The sequence below is a fragment of the Semicossyphus pulcher genome, unplaced genomic scaffold (assembly GCF_022749685.1).
Source record: "Semicossyphus pulcher isolate SPU_LCO1_2020_fin unplaced genomic scaffold, fSemPul1.0.p SCAF_11, whole genome shotgun sequence".
NCBI classification, from domain to species: domain Eukaryota; kingdom Metazoa; phylum Chordata; class Actinopteri; order Labriformes; family Labridae; genus Semicossyphus; species Semicossyphus pulcher.
The window spans coordinates 22,506,578-22,529,019 of NW_027211615.1; the positions used below are offsets into that span (position 1 = coordinate 22,506,578).

Here is a 22,442-nt window from a genome sequence, read left to right on the forward strand (position 1 = left end):
TTTCTATCTGCAGCTGAACTATTAAAGTCATAATCGCCAAGATTGTCATTCAAATAAATGTCTTTTAAGCCACTAACTATCGCTGAATGAGGTAACACATTGGTGATTCAGCCTATGGCCCACTGATGAAAGCAGTGACGCGTTTTCCATCAGCCAGCAGTGGTTGGTCTGCCAGAGAGGGTAGGCGGAGCTAAGCGGCTGCTTTTCCGGTCTCTGCAAGTGTTGCAAGTAAACAGTAATCTACTATGGCTGAACAAACAAAGAAAAGATCGATGACTACAGATACAACTTCAAAAATAAGTGAAAATCCAAAGAAAAAGAAACAAATTAGACGCTCAGATGAAGGCAAACTAAAAAGGAAAGCGACCGTCAGCGAGGAAAATCAAGAGTTACAACCGGAGCCAACCGTGGACGTCACACATGCGACACTGTCTGGATATCTGGGAAGAGTGCTCCCACAATTAGCGTTGATCGCTATTGGTGCAGCCAAAGAAAACGAAACTGAAATCTTCGAGATTGCAACTTAAATAAAGGCAAAAGGCCAAAATCTTAAAAACAAATAAGTAAAACCTAAAATCTTACTTGAGTTGACTGATTGTTATTGCTCATGCACATGAAACCATAAGTCCTTGCTGCGAGCCTGCCTTTGGCATGCAAACAGAGTGAGAACAGTCGCCTGAAACATCATTCATTATTTATGAAGTTGTGTATATCTAAATGGGAAGATAGACCAGAGCAGTTTGTGAAGCCTGGCGGGAATTCGAATGAAGCTAGGAGACAGCTTCAGGATATAAAGCCATGCAGAGATGAATCTCCTTCTGTGTGTTGACCGCTACAACCACTGGGTAGGTCAGGACCCCAAACACTGTGTTCTACATGGAGAGAAATACAAACATATAACCTCCTCAAAGCAGCCTACAAGGTATCACATTGAACATACTGTATGCTGTAGGTTAATTACACAAGACGTATCCTGTCCGTGTCCAAGGCAGTCTGCTAAGCTATTCACAAGGTTAAGGTAAAGCGAGAATGACATGAGTGTCGGTAGTTTACGTTGTGGTTTTAGTAACAGGTCAGGCTGATGGAAAGTGAGTGTGAGAAGCTTTCTGCAAGTGTCAGGGACCAATGACAGAACGCGTCATTAATGGGAGGCTGCTCACTTGGTATTCCAGTCACACACACACACACACACACTCTCATAATCATATTCCAAAGCGACCACTCACTCTGCACAGCTTGAGGGATAGCCGCATTATGAACTGTGCGTATGATAATGTGAAAACCACAGTACAGGCCATCCATTATCATGCAGCAGCTACAGTTAGAGCAGTTTTATCATTGGGGCTGAAAGTGGACAGTTGCAATCATTGGTGGTCCCCAGAAGTCCCAACGTGTACTCGTATTCTGCTTTAACGTGGCAGGCTGTATGGAGCAGATTCAGTTTGGGTGGAGCTGAACTGGAAGAAGGATCATAGTCGAATCTTTGTATTAAACAGCCTGATCCAAATTCATCTGACAAATCTCTGAGTCGGGCACAGCTCTTGTCATCATTCTAATTAATGTCTCTTGAAGGTGGCATAGCTGCTGCATCTGCTAAAAGCGACCAGATAGACTGAGGGTGAAGACAAGGGCAAGCCTGGTGATATAAGGCCGACCGCCCCCTCACCCACCCTTTCCCTAGCTGCACGACTCCTTATCAGCCTGCTTCCAGCTCCTTGGTAACAAATGCAGAGCACAGCAAAAGGGACAATAGATGGAGAGACAAGAGGAGAACATCTCAGTGGTGTTTATTTAAAGCTGCTGTAGGCAGATGAGAAACGCAGAAATGCATGAGGGTGAAAAAAAGTGGCAAAATAAGGATAAATTCAACATGTTCAGCAAAGCACACTAAATATGTCCATCACCAACGCCCTTCAGCCACGTGTTCACCGTCTCCTCTGTGGTGTCCGTAGTGAAAGGGGTCCTGCACGGCTGCAGCATCGGCCCACCCGAAGGAGCCCCCAGAGCCATATTAATAGCATGTGGCTATTAAAGGTGACGTTTTGACTGCCAGGGGGCCGTGGAGATACGACATCTGACAAGCAAAACATGGCAGGGAGGGGCGCTCGTGGACTGATGCTGGCAGTAAAGCTGAAAGGCGTGAAAATGGGTTGTTTCGGATGAGGTGGGGGCTCAGAGGGGAGGCCGATGCAGAGAAACATACGACCAACAATCAAGCAGGCAATCTCTGTGCAGGCCTCCGCAGCCTGTTTTGAATTAGAAGCACAACCTCTCTATTTTTTACGACGCAATAAACGTCAGGGTGGAGAGATGCGAAGGCTCTCCGGGTGAGAAATTCAGCAGATGTCTTTTTTTTTTATATATCTGATGGAATCCCAACAAACCAACAACGGAGTGGGAAGAGAAAAATCCAGATGTTTTAGTGATGCAGCAGCGCCGCAGCTTCTCACTGTTATGAACTAATGATTACTTTAGTCAACCCTCCTGCCTGTTGGCACGGAGCATATTTGTACAGTTGGGGAAAAGACTCTCCCAAAGAATTCCAAAACGGTTTATTTCATAGCCAACCATACACATTTAATGGCACTGAGTCGTGGTCCTTTGAAGCCAAAGCAGAAAGGCATTAAAAAGCAATGAGGTGCACCCTGAGGATGAGGCTATACCTTCTGACAGAATACACTCAGAAATAGATATTATTTCACCTTCTCTGCCTCTTCACCTGAGCTGCAGAAGAATGTTTGGAGTTCAGATCAAGTTCAGATCAGTACGGCTCTCAAAAATGTAAATTACTAGTCGATCATTTGTTCTATTACAAGTCAGAAAATAATCCAAAGTGATGATCCAAAAAATTAAAGAAATTCAGTTTACTTTGATAGAAGATTTGGCAGAAATTCCTGTGTCATTTTTTCTTACAAAAAAAGACTTAAATTAAGCGAATACAGTCACACTGGAATGCTTACAGCAAATGCCCTGCTGCACTGTTTGACCTCCAGTGTGGAGGTCAATCCAAAAGAATCAATCTTTATTGTCCTTAATGCAATTTAAGACATTGTCTACACATCTGGCAGACATTAATGTCAGTTTATTGTGGGTAACTTCGAACCAGTGGGACAACAAAACCTCAAAAAAAGTACAATAAAACACAAAATAGGACGTGTTTGTTATCTGTGCAGTGACGAGGAAGCTAAACACATTCTGGGCAGCTGCTGGCTCAGTGGTAGAGTGGGTCGTCTTTCAATCGGAAGGTTGGAGGTTCGATCCCCAGCTCCCTCAGGCTACATGTCGAAGTGTCCTTGGGCAAGAACCCCAAATTGCTGTATGAATGTGATATCTGATTGACAGTTGGGCACTTAACGTAGCAGCCTCTGCCATCAGTGTGTGAATGGGTGAATGTGATATGTAGTGTAAAAGCAGCTTTGAGTTGTCGCACAGACTAGAAAAGCGCTTTATAAGTACAGTCCATTTACCATTCTTACAAAGTCAGGTGCACACCACCATGCACCTGAATCAACCGGTCGCCCACTACATGAACTCTTTCCTCCACATACCGAGCTGTCCAGGTTTAAATAAAAGCATCGCAGAGGCTTCCCTGCACCAACAACCTTGGTCAGCTGCACTGCAGCATCATAAATTACCTAACCCAACAGGAAGACCGACAGCAACAATATCGCCAAAAAACACCACCTAACACTCCGCTAATCGCTGAATGAAAGCCTCACCACACTCCACACATGGTGGTGTTTGCAGAGCACTGATGCAGCCGTATTGTCCCTGCACCTGAGCACACAATGCCGTGTAATCTAGAGGGCGGAGGGCGTATTCATGTTGACCCGAGCAGATTAATTGGTGACTTTATGCTTCACTTGCGCGGGGAAAAGAAGTCTGCGCATGCTTTTGTTCTGGAAGTGAAAGCCGCGGTCGTATATGGATCGTTTACAATAGGAGGCCGCTAAAGAAAGGGCTAATGCTGTGGTGAAAGTGATATGTTAGAAGCTACAGATCAATGTGAGGCTTCTGCATCATAGCACGCACTAATGCAGGTGGCTGTGCTCCAGAATATCAATTTTCTGTTGTAAAACATGAGACTGTTTTAATAGAATGAATGAATGAAGGTATAACCTGGAGTTTACTCATTAAATGTATCTTTCTTATAGCGGCAAATCTTCTCTCATGAAGAGTATCCAGGGTATTTCCTCAGATAATTCATCCTGGTAATTATTCACTTTGGCAGTATTCCTTCCCTCGCTCATATTAATATCCTCCATTTGTCCGTTCTCTCCCTCTCCACCGCGCTCCCTCTCCTCTCTCTAATCACTTTCCTCTCTAAATTCCTTTCATTAATCAAAGAATAATAATCTAACCCTGTGAAAGCGGGAGAGAGGACAGATGGCGGAGCGATAACGACGCCTGACAGCGCGGTGGCTCGGCCTCACAGATAACTGTCTCCTAAACACGACTTTAAAAGGTAAAAAAAAACTTTTTTTCATTCTCACTTCCAGAAAAGACTCAGAAGGGAGAGCACCACTCGGGGGATAATACCTGTCATATCCCGTCTGTGAGAGAACTGAGGTGAGATAAATACAACTAAATTTAGAAGAAGCACTGAAAGGACTCCGTGTTTCTGCAGCCATCCCCATTAATAACATTTAACTGAACTACAAAATGCAGTGACACAGTTCTATCCAAAACAAGAGACAACTTTAAAAGGCGTTTGAAAAGAGTTGCATTACAAAATGACAGAGCCTCTTGCTCATAAAAACTACTAAAAGCAACAAAGGAAACAGCTTTCATAACGTGGTTATGAAACTTCTGCACCACTGCGATCTCTCTCTATGCATCGCCACGGCTCTGAGGCCTCGGGAGCAGCCATTTTGTTTCTCTGTTTTTGTTCACATGCACGAGAGTCTCTGAGAAAGTGAGAGGATGTCCCACGAGGGCTGACTGGACACAAAGAAAAGCTCAAACGGTGCCTTTCACCCTGACTCGCTGTTTTCTCTCACACTGAGCTTTTATGTCGTGTATCACGGAAACACTTCTGACTTACTTTCTCAAATAACTTCTCACTTTTTTTTGCACTTTAGTTAGTTAGATTTAAACCACTCTCAAGTCCATATGGTAAACATGAAGCTACTATAGCTGAGCTTGAAGACATGGCGTGGATAGGGCCTCAGCTGGGACCTCTAAACCTCTCAACTAACACATTCTGACTTGTGAAACTGAAGTGTAAATATGACGTACTGTTGTGTTAAAGGGCTAAACAGTACATCGGCTTGTTGTTTCCTTATGCTAAGCTAAGCTACTGGCTGTTGCTAAATATTTAACATACACAAAATTAGGCTTCACAGTAAACGTATTTGCCAAAGTGTTAAACGAGGCACTTTATTCTCTGTATTCTTATTTAAACCTCAGCAGTAAATTAAATAAATTTAAAAATACAAACATAGAAGCTAACTTTAAATATCTGCGACGGAGGACCATCTTTTTTTCCACCTCTGTCTCCACGTGGGAGACGGTGGGAAACACTTGTGTGATGCCAACCACCTGTCAAAACTCAGACACAAAGACTCCACAATGTTTCAGCACATGGTGACAGAAATAAAAAATGATGTATCCAAGAGGTAGAAACAATCCCATCTGAGACAGATGATATGTCTCTTTGGCTCCGGACTATGAATTGCTGTAATTACTCAGAAAATAAAGAGAGAGAGAGCGGCGTGCTCGGCCTCCACAGGGTGTTGTGGGGACATCTCCGAGTTGCTAATGCGACAGCAGCGGAACAAGCTCGGCTGAATCCAAGAGGATGATTTTGTTTGTCATGCAGCTAAAACCTGAGCTCCACTGTGACAGCGAGACATTACCGCAGTCGACTTTAACTTTGCACTCCCAATCCACAGTACTTTTCAAACGACGGAGCGAGGCAGCGGTGTGTGGTTCTTGGCTCAAGGGCACTTTAAATATCGCCTCGTGCTTCTCTTTAAAAGAAAATCTAACGATCCGTCTACGGCTGGATGTAGGTCATTAAAAGACGGTGAAAGTGTCTGTAAATCTCGTCGCAGAGGGTTTGCAGAATGTGGCTGTAGTATGAGGTTAATGTGTGTTGCTTATGCATGTGTAGACTTGAGGTGAGGTTACTTCGGGCCTGTTAGGGACCTTTCAAACCACAGAATCCCTGCAAGAAATTCTTCTCTGCATTTCTCTGACTTCTTGCATAACTATGGCTGAATATCACTGAAAGCACAAGACAGAAACTCGGAGGAGAAAAGGAGCTGCCATGGGGGGATTAAAAAATCAGGCCTGTACCTGCACCAAAAACACGCAATGCGCAGCCAGCCAGCCGGCCGGCTCCGTATCCACCAGCAGCATCGATCACACATGCTAAAGCTCCATTACAGAACAGTGCCACACATGCAGGCGTAGAAAAAAAAAGCACCCATGTGAAACGAACAACGGCCGGGGTGTTTCTGAGAAACAATCAGTACATGGTGATGGTGTTGTGAGTCACCATTTATCCAGAGAGCAGCCCCTCGCACTGTATAGGCCTGACACCCCCTCCCACCACCACCACCACCACCCTCTCCCTGCTTCTGTCTCTCTCCCTCTCTGCAGTCCAAACAGTGCAAGCCGCAGTGATATTGGTATAGCGGTCATGGCAACTGGAGCATCCTTTGGGGCTTTACTGTGCTCTCTGTGTGCTGTGGGCTATAAGCTGCCATTGTCATGACCACACAGCTGTCATTGTCCAAAGCCTGTAGGCTATGCTCTTCCAAATGAACTCATTTTTGTTTGGAATAAATTCTGTGATTTTAAGGTCGTTACAAATCACCACAGAACTCACTAACAGAATGTGAGGGCAGGATAACTTTAGTAATCCAAGTGTCACAGTGCACACCGCATGATTTCCAGTGATGAACATTCAATCAACCCCTAAGTGACAGCATCTGTCACTGAGCATCAGTCAGCTAGCCTACCGCCCCATGTGGTAATATAATATAACGTCAGGTGCGCCAAAGATCAACACGACCTCAATTTCTAATCTGTGGCATCATAAAACCTCCGGATAACCAACAATTATCCATCAATTTCTGCGTCATGAGGCTCGGGTTACTCGTGCAGCAGCCACGATGCGCGCCATGCGTGACGGGCAGCACAGGTGCGTCACTTCACCACAGAAAAAACCCAGACATCGACGATTGCTTCTCAACGAACCGCCTGCAGAAATCAACCAAGCTGTCAAATTGACGTTATTTTTTCAGTCTGTCTGTATCATGAATTGCCATACTATTGCAGGAGCTTTATACCATATGTGTAACCCAACATCATTATGAATGCAGCACTCCAAGCGGGTACACACTCTGTGCCTGTGGAGCGCTCAGGTGCAGATTTAGCACCCAGCCGTGCCATTGTGCGCCATGCGTGATCGACAGTCATCGGGTTCGGGGCTCATTGACAGTGATGTGCGTCGCCTCGGAGACGGCGGGCTGAATGGAGGATACTGAGGGGGAGGAAGATGAGGAGGAGGAAGAGGGGGGCTGGGTGTCATAGTGCGGGTTTCACCGCGGACCTCCCCGGCGCTCTTCTCCCCCACATCTCCCCTGAATAACACCCTCCTCCCTCACCCACCGCTAACACCGCCGGGGATGTTTTCGACCTCTCCTCACGACGCGGTGTGGCATGCATTCGGCAGCTTGTGGGGAGAAGACGCTGCGTGGAGAAAAAAATAAATAAAAGAAGCGACGCATTCATGGAGCCTGATCATGCATCACCCCCTCCCTCCTGTTTATATCGGCTACCCTCCTCCCACCGACTTCACCATGGCGCAGTTTACTATTGCATGATATTCACTCCATCACACCACGTCCAACGCAGTCACCCTGACTCCTCTGCTCAAATCAGCGGGGTTGCTATTATTTGTTGTTCTCTGTCTGACATGAGTGCGACAGACTGATTCATGATCCGCCGCCGTGCTGCGACATCAGCAATCTACCTGCTGCCTCGATCAGCTCTGAGGTGGGAGATGCGTTGTTCTGAATCAGCTACACTGATTTGAATGAAAACAATCCCCTTCAAAATGCACACACACAGCCCCGCACCTCTTTTACAGTGCGCTGTTTGGCCACAAAAATCGACCTGCTGAGACATTATTCCAACACCTCGCTGTTTTCCCTCCCTGCCGCTGTCCACGGTGCTGAAACATTGAAAACGCCCACATTGAATATACGCATTATAGCGCAGCGCATTCTTCCTCGCAGCAATCCACTGCGCGTTTGAGATTTATCGCCCGGGAGGTCACGCATTGCCTCCTCTGCCTCCTTCCCTTCATCCTTTCCCTCAACCACCCTTCTCTTCCCCCCCTAACAATGCAGCAAATATCCCGCCATGCCCCCCAAACAAGATGGAAAAATACAAAATACAAAAAAATGCGCGTTTGCATCACCATCGCTCAGGTTTCACGAATTACAAACATCTACTGCATCAAAGCACCAAAACCATCCTGCTTTAAAAATGCATATAAATGCTCAAAATGTGGTAGGAAAAGTGTGAGCTCTCACCTGTGCCTGATGTCGGTGCCCCGCACTCAGGATGGGAGGAAATGTCTGCGTATATCAACAGCTACCCGGTACCAGCCTCTCTCTGTATTTGACTGGGATGCTGCAAAGGCACTGCGCGTCGGCTGATTCCTCCTCACTTCTTCTTCAATGGGGGGAAAGCAGCGCAGCTCTAGTCAAAGATGGCGGACACTTTTGACGTCAGCAGCAGCAGTATTAATAGATGTCTGTCAGAGAGAGAGAGAGAGAGAGGGAGAGAGAGAGAGAGAGAGGGGGAGACTTCAAAAAGTGTTTTCATGGTCAGTTGCAGATTGCAACTAAACATTTTGATATTCTGATTCTGTTGAATGTTTCAGTAAACACGGAACATATAGGCCTACTTTCTTTTATGAAACTGATATCCACCTTACATGATGCATTTTAATTGATATATAAAGTAAATATGATTTAATCTGATTAACTATTTAATGCCAACTACTCTCATACAGTTAAAGTGGATTGATCAACATAATGGCGAGCAACAGGAGTCCGTGACACATCCGGCATTAAAACCATGAGTCATGCATCAGTTAAGGATCATTATTGGTCCCATCATTATTAAGTGCTACCTATGATTCACAGCCTGCCACAGACATATTAAAAATAGTCATTAGTTTAAGCATGATTACATCAGATTTTATACATCAATACAGACCTAACAGTTTGTGGATTATGTTGGACTGGGGCACCTGAACTTCCCTATTGGCACCAATAAGCAATCCGACTCGTCTGCAATGTTTACAGCCAGCGTGATGAATCAAACTTGACTGGTTGGCGGCGGCAGTGCTTGTGGCGGTTCGGATTAACTGTAACTGAAAATGGAAACATGCTTCACAAACACACAATAAAGTACGGGTGTCCTGTTTAAGTACAGTGCTTTCATGGTGTCTATTCCAAAATGATCTGTGTGTGAAACAAAGGCACAGCAGCTCATTTCTGATTCTGATTTCTTAGAGATAAATCTGGCTAATGGTAACCATGACGCTGACTTCCTCCACATAACTTGTCAATAGACAGCATGAGTAATGAGACGAGTGTACTCCAGTGCTGACCTTGAGGCCTGTCGGAGTCCAGCTGTGTGGTTCTCTGCTGTATCATCAGTGTTACTGTAACATCACAGAGAAGGACATACATCTAAAATATAGGATATTTGCAGGCCTGCTGTGAGTTGTGAAGTCGCTGTTTCACTACCAAGGCTTGAAACAATACCCTTCTTACAAGTACTTCCTGTGTTATATCTTATTCCTGTGCACCACAGAGCTCCTTTGTTGTCCATAAACTATTTATAATATAACACATCACTGAGCCACACTGTGCACTGGCTGTCATGTTTCTTTATTACAATAGTTTATTTTGAGACGATCCTACAACCATCGTCCTGCTGCTGGAAAAACTTCCTACAGAGCCAAACGTGGATTCATCCGCCACTGGAAATAGTCCCTTATTTACTATTGTTTGACAGCTTGCTACAGTGCACATCTGTGTTAACAAATGATTTAGCCCTTGTGAATATTTGTGGCTTCTTTTCAAGGATGTCTTGAGTAGGAATGAATTGGCTGAGTGACACTGCAGGGGCACTGCTATTTGTTGATTCTTACAGGATGTCATCAGCTTTGTTTCTTGAATGGACCTTGTATGGATCGTTGGCTAAATGGACTTAAAACACATCACATCAGTCTGGAAAATGTGTCAGTCATCATCACTTTCTCTGCCTGTTATTTAGAAGAACAAGGCAGCCCGACCTTGTACACATCGGCTGTGTTTGTCACTCATCTGAAAATACAGTTTCAACCACGATCTGCGTGGCAGCAATCCTATGACGCTGGCATTTAGAAAATTGCCATGTCACTATTATCGGACAAATGTTATTGGGTAAGGTGTCTGTTTTTCACCCTCACAGTTGTTTCCTTTAAAGAATCTCTGCTTCATATGTTTAAAGTCTAACCGCACGCATTACGACTGGAGGTTTCTATTTCCGATCAATTACTGGGATGAACAAGAGAGCGATTGATGTTTTCTCAGCACGTCCACACCGAATCGTCTGTGGACTCAGCAGCGTGGGAATGTCCCCCCCCCCCCCCCGCTCTCTTCTTCGCCAGCTGCTTGGCGCTGTAACAAATGTGTCTTCAATTGCTCTGAAGCGAACCTGTCGGCTAAATTAATGATAATGATAACTCTGCATGAAAAATCCATTCGGAGAGAGGAGAGCCAGAGGAGAAGAACAGAGAGGAGGGAGTCTGTGAGCGTGTGTGTGTACTGACTCCATTGCATGTCTGCCAGGGGGGTATATGTGATGATTGTGTCCTAGGTGTGCTCATATTTGTGTGTCTGCGTGTGTGTGTGTGTGTGGCTAAAGTGAGCAGAATTAAACATTTCAGAATTGTAGCTAACCAGATCAGGAATAAATAAATGTGCTTCAGTTTTAAGGAAGGCCACAGGAGCCGTGTAGGGTCAGGTTAAGGCAGGAAGGGTTTTCAAACAGAGGTTCAGTTGCCTTTAAAGGTCACTGAGGTACACTGTGAAAAAGGATTTGTGAGGAAAAGTACAAGTCAGCAAGTGAATTAATTGGAACAAGTGAAGTTTACCTGCATTACCTAATTTTCAACAGTAACAATTGCAACCCAAAAGAACATAATAAAATCTACCTAAAGATATCGGGCCTCTGCTGCAAAGCGCACATGCGTAAGCGATTGTTCTTGGCTGCAGACCAGGGTTGGATTAATCGCCAGTGTCAGTGTGCCATCGGGGTTGAAGTTAAGATTCCTGTTTTGCTGTGTATCATAGAATGAATGAAAGTGTTTATTTATGAGTTAGATACACCAGACGATTTGTAGCCGGCGTGTCTGTATATGACAAGAAATGTAAATGTGTAGCTCTCACTTGGCGGTTACACTGCCTGACTTTCCTATATATTAGGAAATACATTTCGGGCACGCTCATGTTGTTGATTATAATTTGTTCTTATTTGAGCTTCTTTAATTCACAAAAGGCTGCACGGTGGTGCAGTGGTTAGCGCTGTCGCCTCACAGTTAGAAGGTTCCTGGTTTGAATCCCGGTTCGGAACGTTGTGCTCCTTTCTGTGTGGAGTTTGCCATTCTCCCCGTGCATTCCTCCCACAGTCCAAAGACGTGCTCGTTAGGTCAAGTAGTGAAAAGTTGTCTGTCTCTCTGTGTCAAGAGTTTTTGATACTTATTTTTACGAAGTAATTAGTTGATGAGAAAAGTAGAATTGATCTAATTTACTTTAGTGTATCATCGTTGTTAAATCTATGGTAGTCTTCACGTATCAAATAAAGTGCAAATTGTTACCTCAGGTAGCTTTTAATAGCGTAGACCCAGTTCCCCATCTACCTTTAGCATGTTAGCATGAAAAATTAATACAAATAAATAAAAATTAGGCATTCATATAAAGACAGGACGCTGTCAAAGAGAGCAAAAGTGACGTTACGAGATTGCTTCTTCAAAGGACACAGTTTACAGCTGTTAAAGTCAAGTTAACTCACTGCAGCAGTTCAACAATACAAGAAACTCGTATGATATATATACTCATGTAAGAGTTAACTGGCTGGTTTAGTGAATGCATGAAAAGAGAACAATTGTGTTGTCACGTGTTGCGGTGGCAGCTTCCTTCATCGACTACATTTCGACCCGAGCTGGACGCTCATCGACTCGCGGCCCTTTGACTCGACTCTATCGTGAGGCAGCTGAGCAGTGCAGCGGTTAATGCACATAGCACATGTCCACGGGGTGTGCAGATTGACTCCTGACCTGTCGATTGGTTCGCTCAGCACTTCTACTCTACAAATATACCATCCACTATATTCATATATTCACAATCAAATGTTCCTTTTCTTCCTCCCAGAGTGCCAGATTTATGAGAGAATATTACTCCAGCTTTACTCAGGTTAATCTCCCTTTAAATTCTCTTCTATTAAAACTGCGACAGTTTAAATCAATATTAACTTTTGTCTACAAGGGTTATCAGCCGCCGAGCACTGTCACTGCTGCTGCTTATCTGTCACACTTGATCCTCCACAGAGCAGCTCCAGATTGAACACGTCGATGTCTTAAGTCTTAAACCTGCAGCTTCTTAGTTCTTTGGCGTGTCGATACAGGGGCGAGCTTTGCACCGACGTTTAGAAAATGAGTATAATATAATGCCTTGAGATGGTGAGACGATTTGTATTCAGGAGAGTACAAATAAACGGAGCACTGTCATTGAGAGGAGATCTTTAACGACTCATCCTTTCTTCGCTTTTCTCTTTCTTTTCATCCATTAAACTTGCTGCATTTTCGCTTTTAAAGGAGATTAAAGAGAATAACTAACTTTTCAGACGAGGCCTTTGAAGTCTTTGAAGGGATGGGTGTGTGTGGTTGTGTGTGTGAGGTGTCTGGGGACGGAGAGCTCGGGCTGTAGCAGTGATTTGTCTCACAGTCAAAGAGCAAAACACAGCAAGTGGAGGAGAAGATTAGCCGCAGCATTATCAACCCTGTAGCAGACAAGCCCGCGCACTCTGATCTCCCTCTCTCTCTGACTGATTTTATTCTTAATTAAACTTCACAAGGAAGGTGGGAGGCTGGAGGGAGCAAAGAGGATGGGGGTGAGCTGCGAAAGAATGACACGGCAAAAAAAAAAAAAAACAATAGGCGCAGGCTATAAGCAGAAAGAGAGGTGTGAAGGGTCCGGAAAGGATAATCGACCGAGACAGAACATTAAAGATGAGGAGAGGAAGAGACGGAACACACTCCATGAGATGTACAGAGGGGATGGTGTGTGTGTGTGAAGAGAAAGAGGAAAGGATGAGAGATGAAGTCGGTCGGCCAGGCTGTGTTGTTCGGTGTGGGGGAGGGTGCTGCAGCAGCAGCCTTGCTGTGACTCAGCATTAAAATCTGCCTCTCCCTCTCTCCTTTCCCTCAAATATCAGTCCTTAGTCATTGTACCAAACACACCATTACAGCTCCTTTCATCAGGCTCTGAGAGCTTGTCACGACAATTTATCTCATATGATCTGGCTGTCGTGTTGAAATGTTCCATCTGATTGAGCTGCCGATTTTTCAAATGGCTGATTTGACATGTATGAAATAGCAGTGAGTGCTTTTACATGCATGTGGCCGTCTTTTAGTAGATGTTCTGTTCTGCATTCAGATTCTGACGTATTTATTCTTGAGTACTTTTTAAAGGTATAATAAGTCGGATTTTCCTAGTAAAATAAAATATAGACTTTTACAAATATAATATAATATAAATCATCACTTATGGGCCTCTATATGTGTTGGTGAGTGTGTGTGCAGACCCTTGTGAGACCCTTCCCTCTGCATCTATTCTGTTGTTTTGCTTTGCACGGGACATTTTCAGGAGGGGCGCTGTTGTGGATCCCTGAGCCAATCACAGCGTATAGGTGAGTGTGAGAGTGGTTCAAATTAGCAACTTGGAGCCATTCAGAACGACGAACATGGCGAAAGAGCGATGCAGAGTTGGCCTTCTTTCTGTTGAACAGTCAGGTGCCTCAAACCGAGTTGGACAAGCGTTGTTCGTGCAAAGCTAACCAGCGGTTAACATGCTAGCGCAACGGTAATTGACGGTTAGCATGCTAGTTCAAAGGTAACCGCCGGCTAGCATGCTAGCGCAACGGTAATCATGATGCTGTCGGTGTTAGCTCGGCGGGGTGGACGTTTTCTCAGAGTGAGAGTGAGCTTCTGGTGACGAAGAGCCCAGCAGGAGGGGCCCAGTTTGAATGTGTTGTCGACAAAATGCAGGAAAAATCCTACTTAGCCCATAAAATATGTTGTATTGTTATAGAATAAAGTACCCACCAAAACTAGGGATGCACGATATTGAATTTTTTGCCGATATCCAATATGCCGATATATTAGGCACATGTTTTTTTCCACCTAATTGCAAAGAACATCAAGCTTGCTGTCCTACGGCTGTGAAAGTACCGTCACTCACTCACTCAGTCAGTCACATACAGACCCGTGTGTAGGGCTGACCCCGGCGGTCAGCCAAAAAAGACATTACAGAGATTCAACAAAAACATGCAGCATCAGCAGTTCGTAATGTGGGTATCAAAACAGTGAGTGACTATATTCTAAGTCATCCACGGAGTCTGTGCAACATAAGCTGTTTGGCAGTTTAATTTGAAATACAGTGAGCTGAAATTTGAAGCAGCATAAAAAAGGAAGTGTATAAGTGCAGTACAGTAAATATTCCTTTACACGATTCATCGGTGTTTTTTTATTGCATTATTATAACAGACGATATCTTTGCATTCCCAACGTTCAGGATTCTTTGTTTCATTACTGATGGCGTTTTCCTGCAGGTCTCTTGTGTTGTTTTGTCCCTACAGAGACACTGAGCTGTGAACCAGTGCACATCAGCAAAGACGTGCATGAAAAATGGCTTTCGGTCTCGTCCAGCCCACTGGGGAGCGTGATATTCAATCTGATAATTGAGGTATTGATAGATCGGGAGTGAGTGGCGACATTGATAAGTGTGGGACTGAAGGTCTCGCATCCGACGGTGAGGATGGTTGTCAAAGTGAGAATCGATCCACATCGACCCGCAGCTCTACACCTCACTGGCCTCTTTATTCTCGTCTTTTCTCTCCCTTGCTTTTCTATTTCCTTCTTCTGTTCGTCCTTTTTCCTTATTTACCGTCGCTGCTTTGTCCCCTATTTGGTTCAGTTTGCACCTCTCTCTCTCGTCTCTTCTCTTTTCTACAATACACCAGACCTTGGGTGTTTTGCTATTTTAGAATCGACAAAAAAAGCGCAGAGGCTAAAGTTGGAAACCTTGTGTGTAAACAGCTGAGTGGAGTACAACAGAGCAGACGAGAACTGACTAAAACAGGAACAAGCAGGGTGAAGCAGCTGGACAGAAAAACAGAGCACCACATGATGCAACATGAGGTTATGTAAGTAATCAGCTATCCTAATCTAATACAACACACACAAACCCAGGGTAGTGTCACATAAAGTAACAAAAGATAAGGTAGTGTAACATCATGTAAAATAAGGTAATGCAACAAATACATCAGAGAGAGCAGGGGAGGAAGAGGAAACAGGCAGAACAGAATTTGCGAGGGTGCACTGGCCCAGAATCTAACGTCCCTCCTGGCTAGCTCACAGGAAGTGGCACATTACTGTCGACTGAACTCAAAATGTGCGTACTCTCAATCTCCCATATGTGCATATGTGTGCATATAAATGTTGTGTGTGTGTGCGCGAATGTTTGAACAGCTGAGATTGCCGGCTGCATGACCAGGGTTGAAATGCCCAGTGAGCAGGGAAATGCAATGAGCCCTGTATCAAGATGGGGACAGTGAGACAGTTCTGTGCTTGTCGTGGTAATTAGAATACTGCAAATGGTGAAGAATAAGCAGCAGTAAATGCCAGCCCTTCTTACCTTCCAATTTGATTTACAGAGATGCCATCATGTATTAAAAAAAATAAGCTATTTCACTAAATCTAGTGCTGCTAAATTATGTAAACACAGAAGCCTCTATCGGTAGCATTACCTTTCTTCAGCAACCCCGTGTGGTAGTATAAAAAAAGACACTGAGGCAGACGGCAGTACACAGATTTCCCCTCTATTCATCTGACTTAGTGACACTGACAACAAATAGACTGCAACACTTCTCAGCAGGATTAATGATCACTTTAGGGATGGCAAAGTTGGCCCTCATTCCAGATTGCAAAATCTTAACAGCTATCGGATTTATTGACTCTAAATCAATTTCCCCCAACAGGTCATAGTTCTCATGTATACACTCCAAATCTCTTTAATGGATTGGTATAAAGTTTTTCTGCCAGATGATGAATCCTTGAGACTTTAGAGAGTTTTGTCTTTAACTACACAATGAGGTGGACATTTGTAGTTTATAGTAAAATGTTTCATCAACCAATAGATAGATTGCAATATGAGGTGGCATAGAAGAACAAACCCCTCTCGGGATGAACTTTAACTTTGAACACTTTTTTTTTAGTGCTGCCATGTATTTTTTTTACTATGCTAGCCGATTAATAAAAGTTCAAACACTTAAACGGACAATCTCAAAAATTTCAGTTTTGTTCTCTTTGGAACCACCTAATGGCAATATATGGTAATAGCAGGTGCACACTTCCCAATTTAACCAGACGTCCGCAATTGGCTCCCTTTGTTACCCCTCGGTCCCGCAGGATCCGTGTCCATCGCGTTCCGTCTGTGCCGCGGTTCTGGTCCGTCAGATAACATCAGTGTTAAATGAGCAACCCATTAACAACAGTTCAGTTTGCACCTCCGATTTTTAAAAGTCTTTGAACTGGTTACTGATGAGCACCAGAGCCTCCATCAGTGAACATCTCTCCAAGTGACTCGGCCCTGTGTCGCCGGTGAACAGCTTCTTTACGTGATCGTAAAACATTTCAAAACAAGGCAAGATAATCTGTGGGGAATCCTGGCAATTATTGATGATTGAAGAACAGGCGTGCCTCCTCACGTTCTTCACTTTTTGGATTTTCACTTATTTTTGAAGTTGTATCTGTAGTCATCGATCTTTTCTTTGTTTGTTCAGCCATAGTAGATTACTGTTTAATTGCAACACTTGCAGAGACCGGAGCAGCCGCTTAGCTCCGCCTACCCTCTCTGGTTGACCAACCACTGCTGGGTAACGAAAACACGTCACTAACTGGGCGCTGCTTGTGATTTTTTCCGCGCATGTCGCCACAGACACCCAGTCCATAATAATACTATATACTGCAAATGCAAAGGCTTTCATCAGTGGGCCATAGCCTCAATCATCATTGTGTTACCACATCCGGCGACAGATAGTGATTTAACAGACATTTATTTACATGAAAATCTTCGAGATTAATTATTTAACTAAGACGCTGAACATGGTAAACATTATACCTGCTTAACATCAGGGTGCTTGCCTTGGCATCGTTAGCATATTAGCATGCTGACTTTAGCGTTTAGCTCATAGCACCGCTGTGCATAATCAGAGTGTAACGGAGCTGCTAGCATGGCTGTTGTTTAGTTACTGCACCAGCAACTGTAAATATCCTTCCAACTTTTCTCAGCACCTTTTTCCTTCTTCTCAACCTCGTTCCTCTCTTCCGCTCCCTCCTCACCATACAATAGCCCCCTCCTCCACCCGCTCTCCTCCGCTCTGCATTTTCCTCCCCTTCATCATGTATTTCACCCCCAGGGTACGGATCAACTCTCCTTTCCCCCTTTCTCCACTTCCCCTTTAATCTCCCTCTCCTGCCTCATCCCTCTCCTTCTATCCCCTACTTGTCAACTCCCTTTCATCCCCCTCCTATCCCTCTGTATCTTCATGTGTCAGGCATTCCCATGTATGAGGTCAGTAAGGTCAGGGTTCTGGTTGGCCAATTACATTTTCTCTATTACTGCAATATCATGCAGTATCATGTGTATCTGCTTTCGTCTTGCTCTGTGCTCTGCAGGGTTATCACCCTTAACTTCACGTGTGTGTGCGTGTGTGTGCGATGTGTAGTCTCCTCTAAGAATCTCATGTTCTTGTGTTAGTGTGTGTTTTTGTGTGTGCGTATGCGTGCGTGCGCCTCACACTGCAATGTGCATGCAAATGTTTCACCTCAGCAGATCGAAAAGCTAGATTAGCTCTCAGTGTCTTGCACCTGCCTGTTGCTATGGAAACTGGGTATCCTCTGTGCGTCACCTGTGCCCATGTTTGGTCTGGTTTCCTGCTCCTTTTTATCAGCTTCCCCCTCGCTCTCGCTCTCCCTGCCTCTCTCTCTCTCTTTGCTTCTGATTTACTGTCTGTGTCTCTCTCCCTCTCTGTGAAGTCCAAACCTCGCTGCTGAAACAAACACACACACAGAGAGATAAAGTACTGGTCACAAACCACAGCTCTTAAGTCTTCTGTTCACCAGAAATTAAAAACAGTATTTACATAAGCCATACACTAAGCACAGTGTCAGGCAGAGCACAAACACAATCAGGAACACATCACACACTAACAGAAAGTAGAAAAAGATGTTAAGCATGTTGATCACAGGGGAAAGAATGACATTATGCTGTCCAGTAATGTTCAAAAGTAGCAAACAGATGTGTCCTTCTTTATGAATCAGCAGAGGGAAACAGCCAAACCAAAAACACAGTGATTATTCATCATGAGGAGGCCTGTGAATAGCGACCCACAGGGGCAGTAGGTGTTTTGCAGTAATATGAGGGGTTATGTAACAGACTGTTCCCCGGCCAGGCACAGTGACTTCCCGGGGTGTCAGTTGATCGACTGGCAACCTCAAAGAAAAGAGGAAGTTACTGCTCCTGGCCAAGCAGTCAAGCAAATTTCGCCGCTGTCTAACAGGATGAAACATTAGCCTCAATTGACCGATCCCAAGTCCTGTCGCTCGCAGTTACTGATACAAGGTTGAAAAAGCTCGACTAAAGGAAACATGCAGACGCTGCACGTGCCACAGTGGGTATTAGGTAGTATTTCGGGGTGTCAGGCAGCATTGCTTCAAGAAGCAAACAACCAGCTAAATGGATCCGTAAACATTTCATGTTGTGTGAAAAGAAAACCCTTTTTTAATGTGTAAAACTAGCAAAAGCTGAATCTTAGCAACCGTAGCTAACTTCTCTTTAATAACATTTATGGCCCTATTTACACGGCAGAAGACACACAGTCTAAAGCGCATGGCGCTCAGTGTCTGACCCACTTTTGCTAGTTACACGGCGCACAATCTGGGCGCAAAGAGGTTAGCTTAAGTACCTGGATTATTCATCGGCGTGTTTTCGGCATAACATGAATCAAACCAATCAGAGTGCATTCTTCTTACATAAACTGGACTCAGACCAGCACATTTAACTTGTTTCTTTCCACTGTGCCCCTACACAGGTCACTGTACGATACATGTCGCAGCATGGGTTGATGTTAAAGCAGTGAAGCGATCCCACTGCCCAGCAGAAACGAAAATAAAGAGAGACGCTGTGTACATTTACGCACGATGCACAGCATTAATAATTTAAATCTCCAGATGGACAGGATCTTATGCTTATTAAAGTTCTGTGTGCTGAACATCAAAGACAGGTCGGCTGTAAATGTTTATTCACTTATTGCTGCTGCTGGATCATATTGCTGTATTCTGTCCGTGCATAATGGACACTGGACAGTGTATTAATATCTGTGGGCACAATTGTCGGTGCCACAGGTAGTTATGTCTGAGGATTGTAATACATTTATCTCTTCGATCCGTGTGTGTGAGTGTGTGTCTGTTTCTGTGTGTATCAGAGAGAGCGTGCATCAGAATGAGAGCACGAGATGGAGAGCTTGGTGTGGCATTTTGGCCCGTGCGCGGCTCGAGCAGGAATCTCCCTGAGGTGAAGCAGGTGTGTGTGAAGGCAGCGGCGAGCTTGTCCCCGTCTCCCGGCGTCACCAGATCGGTAACAAACCGAAAGCATCATCAAAGTATCATGATTTAAGGAGACGAGGGAAACAAAAGCTTGCCCTCACAGTGCTCTGTCCCACGTTACTTCACTGTATCTGCAAAAACACTGCTTTACCTTATGAGTCAAGGTGCTGCTGAGCGTCCCCGTGTGAGTGACAAGCACAGACTTGTGTTGTAAACTCCATGAGGTATGTCCATAATGCGCCCTCTAAATAGCAGAGACAGACTGCGCCATAGACTTTAGACTTTAGACCAGGTTTTGTTGGCATGAAAACAACTTGGAAATGCTGAAGGGAAGATCGTGGCTTTTGTTATAAACCACACTATAGTCATGTTTACACTGATTTTTTATTATTGTAAGGGTATGGGTACTGGGAGCAAACATTCATTCTGACCTCACACAATACCATACCCCATTAAAGACAACCTCATGCAGAAGTTTTATGCAGTGCTGCAAAGTTACTATTTGGCAGAAGCTGATGCAGCTAATACGGCAAAGTGTAGGTCCCTGCTAACTGCACAATGCCTGGGCACAGCAAAACCTGGAGAGTACTTCACCAGAGCTTCCCAGAATAGTTGTGGACAGCGGGGCACCAGGTATCAGAAAGCAGACTGCCGCCTGGAGGGAAAAGGGGATACGGACAGAAAGAGACAGAGTCATGCAAAGACACACGGATGAGACTCTAGTGAGAATGACAGCAGGAAAGCGAGAGAGATGGGGGCCATCAATTTAAAGCAAGAGGGGGAGGACAAAAAAGCCACCACTGCAGTGAACCAACCCCCGACCAAGCTGACCCTCCTCCTCCCCTCTCTCCTCATCGATTCAGTGCAGCAGCAGCGGCAGCAGCATAACAAATCTCTGGCAAAAAAAAAAACCCCTCCTCACTTTCAGGCACTGCAGTGGCTGCCCGGCTTTGGGAAAACACCCCTTTTTTCCCCTCTCTCTCTGCGTCCACTCTGAAAGCTCCACTGCAACCACAACACACTGACACCTCCCCCTCCTTCCACCCCTCCTACATTTCAAAAACAAGTCTCCCCTCCAGGACACCCCTTCTCTGCTGGTTGATATTTCCCAATGCAGCAATGACAAGTCAATTTTTCGGAATGCACCCCGTCACTGGTTTATCCCAACACACACACACTTCTGAATTCAGCTTGACCTCACCTCATCTTTTATTGTGTCACAATCACAACCATCCCTCTCTCTTGACCTGCCATAAACCCCGTGCACATCCTCCCTTTGAGCCACCTCATTCCCAATGTGCTGCACACTTTATCTCTTTGTCCTCCTCCACAATCTGTCAGGGAAGAGACCTTTACGCGCTCTTCCCCCCACCCTGCAGCGTATACCTATCTTTACAGGCACGCAAGATAACATCAGGAGCATGAATATTCAGACGTGTTTGGTGTTCAGTTAATTGTTTTCTCTTGGCATCTTAAGATTGTCTGGCTGTAGCGAACCGCAGCTGGGAGAGAGTGCAGACAGAAAGATTCAGGGGGAATAATGCTAATGAGAGAGCCTCCTCATAAGGCCCCGTGATAAGATAAATGCAAGAGAGTGGCATGTTTTTCTCTCAGAATAGTACGTCCATCGGAAACGTCTCCAGAGATTTCAATACAGTTATTAGAATTATAATCCTGAACAATTAACATTGCAACAAGTCATGTGTCGCTGCATGAGTGGCAGGCACTTTTCAAGTTGCTCCCTCTCCTCGTCAGCTTCCCTCCTTTACATAACATTCATCTGTATTATTTATATGCGTATCAGAAAGCCCTGCTGACAATTCCTTATATAACATTCATATTTTATGGCTGTTTCCTGGTTGAAGTTTGATTAAAATATCCTTCTTGCTGTGGAATCCAACTACTGCTGAGTGATTGGCCACTGAGGAGGCCTTAATCAACAGGGAGTGTGTGTGCATGAGCGAGAGAGAGAGAGAGAGAGAGAGAGGGAGCGCGACTGAGCCCATCTCTCCTCTTTTCCAAAGGAGTGAACGAGTCAGTTTGGGGAGGGTGCAGATGACACTGCAGTATAAGACAGAGGCAAAAATGCAAAGACATAACAACAATGGTGAAACTTTGCTCGAACACGGGACACGTTGCAGCCCGTAGGAGCGTTTTAACATGTTGTGTTGTTGGTAGTACCAAGGGAGGGACATCTACTAGACTAATAGAAGATATCTGGAGACGTTAGCATTTTGGTCATGTTTGCAAATTCGTTATAAGCATACCAAGTAGACTTTTTGAGTAGGCATCTCATTTAATAAGTCCAACATTCACTCTCGGTCTCAACTAACTCCACCAACAAAGTTTCCTCCTTGTAGCTTCTGTGTGATCCTCTGCATTGACCAGCAGGATGCTAACTTCGTCGGACATTTAGTGCAGGTGGCACACAGTGGCTTTTTAGAGCTTCTGCAGCTGGAGATGGACATCACACTGATGAGAG

At 44.7% G+C, this 22,442-nt stretch overlaps 1 protein-coding gene across 1 annotated transcript in view; it reads right to left on the reverse strand.

Moving 5' to 3' along the window:
- snap25a (synaptosome associated protein 25a) overlaps window positions 1-8,721 on the reverse strand; it is a 34,137-nt gene extending 25,416 nt beyond the window's left edge. Inside the window, exon 1 of the mRNA XM_069683536.1 lies at window positions 8,550-8,721. The gene's annotated coding sequence lies outside the window, so the exon portion shown is untranslated. The remainder of the gene's footprint in view (window positions 1-8,549) is intronic.
- Between the last annotated feature and the right edge of the window lie 13,721 nt (window positions 8,722-22,442).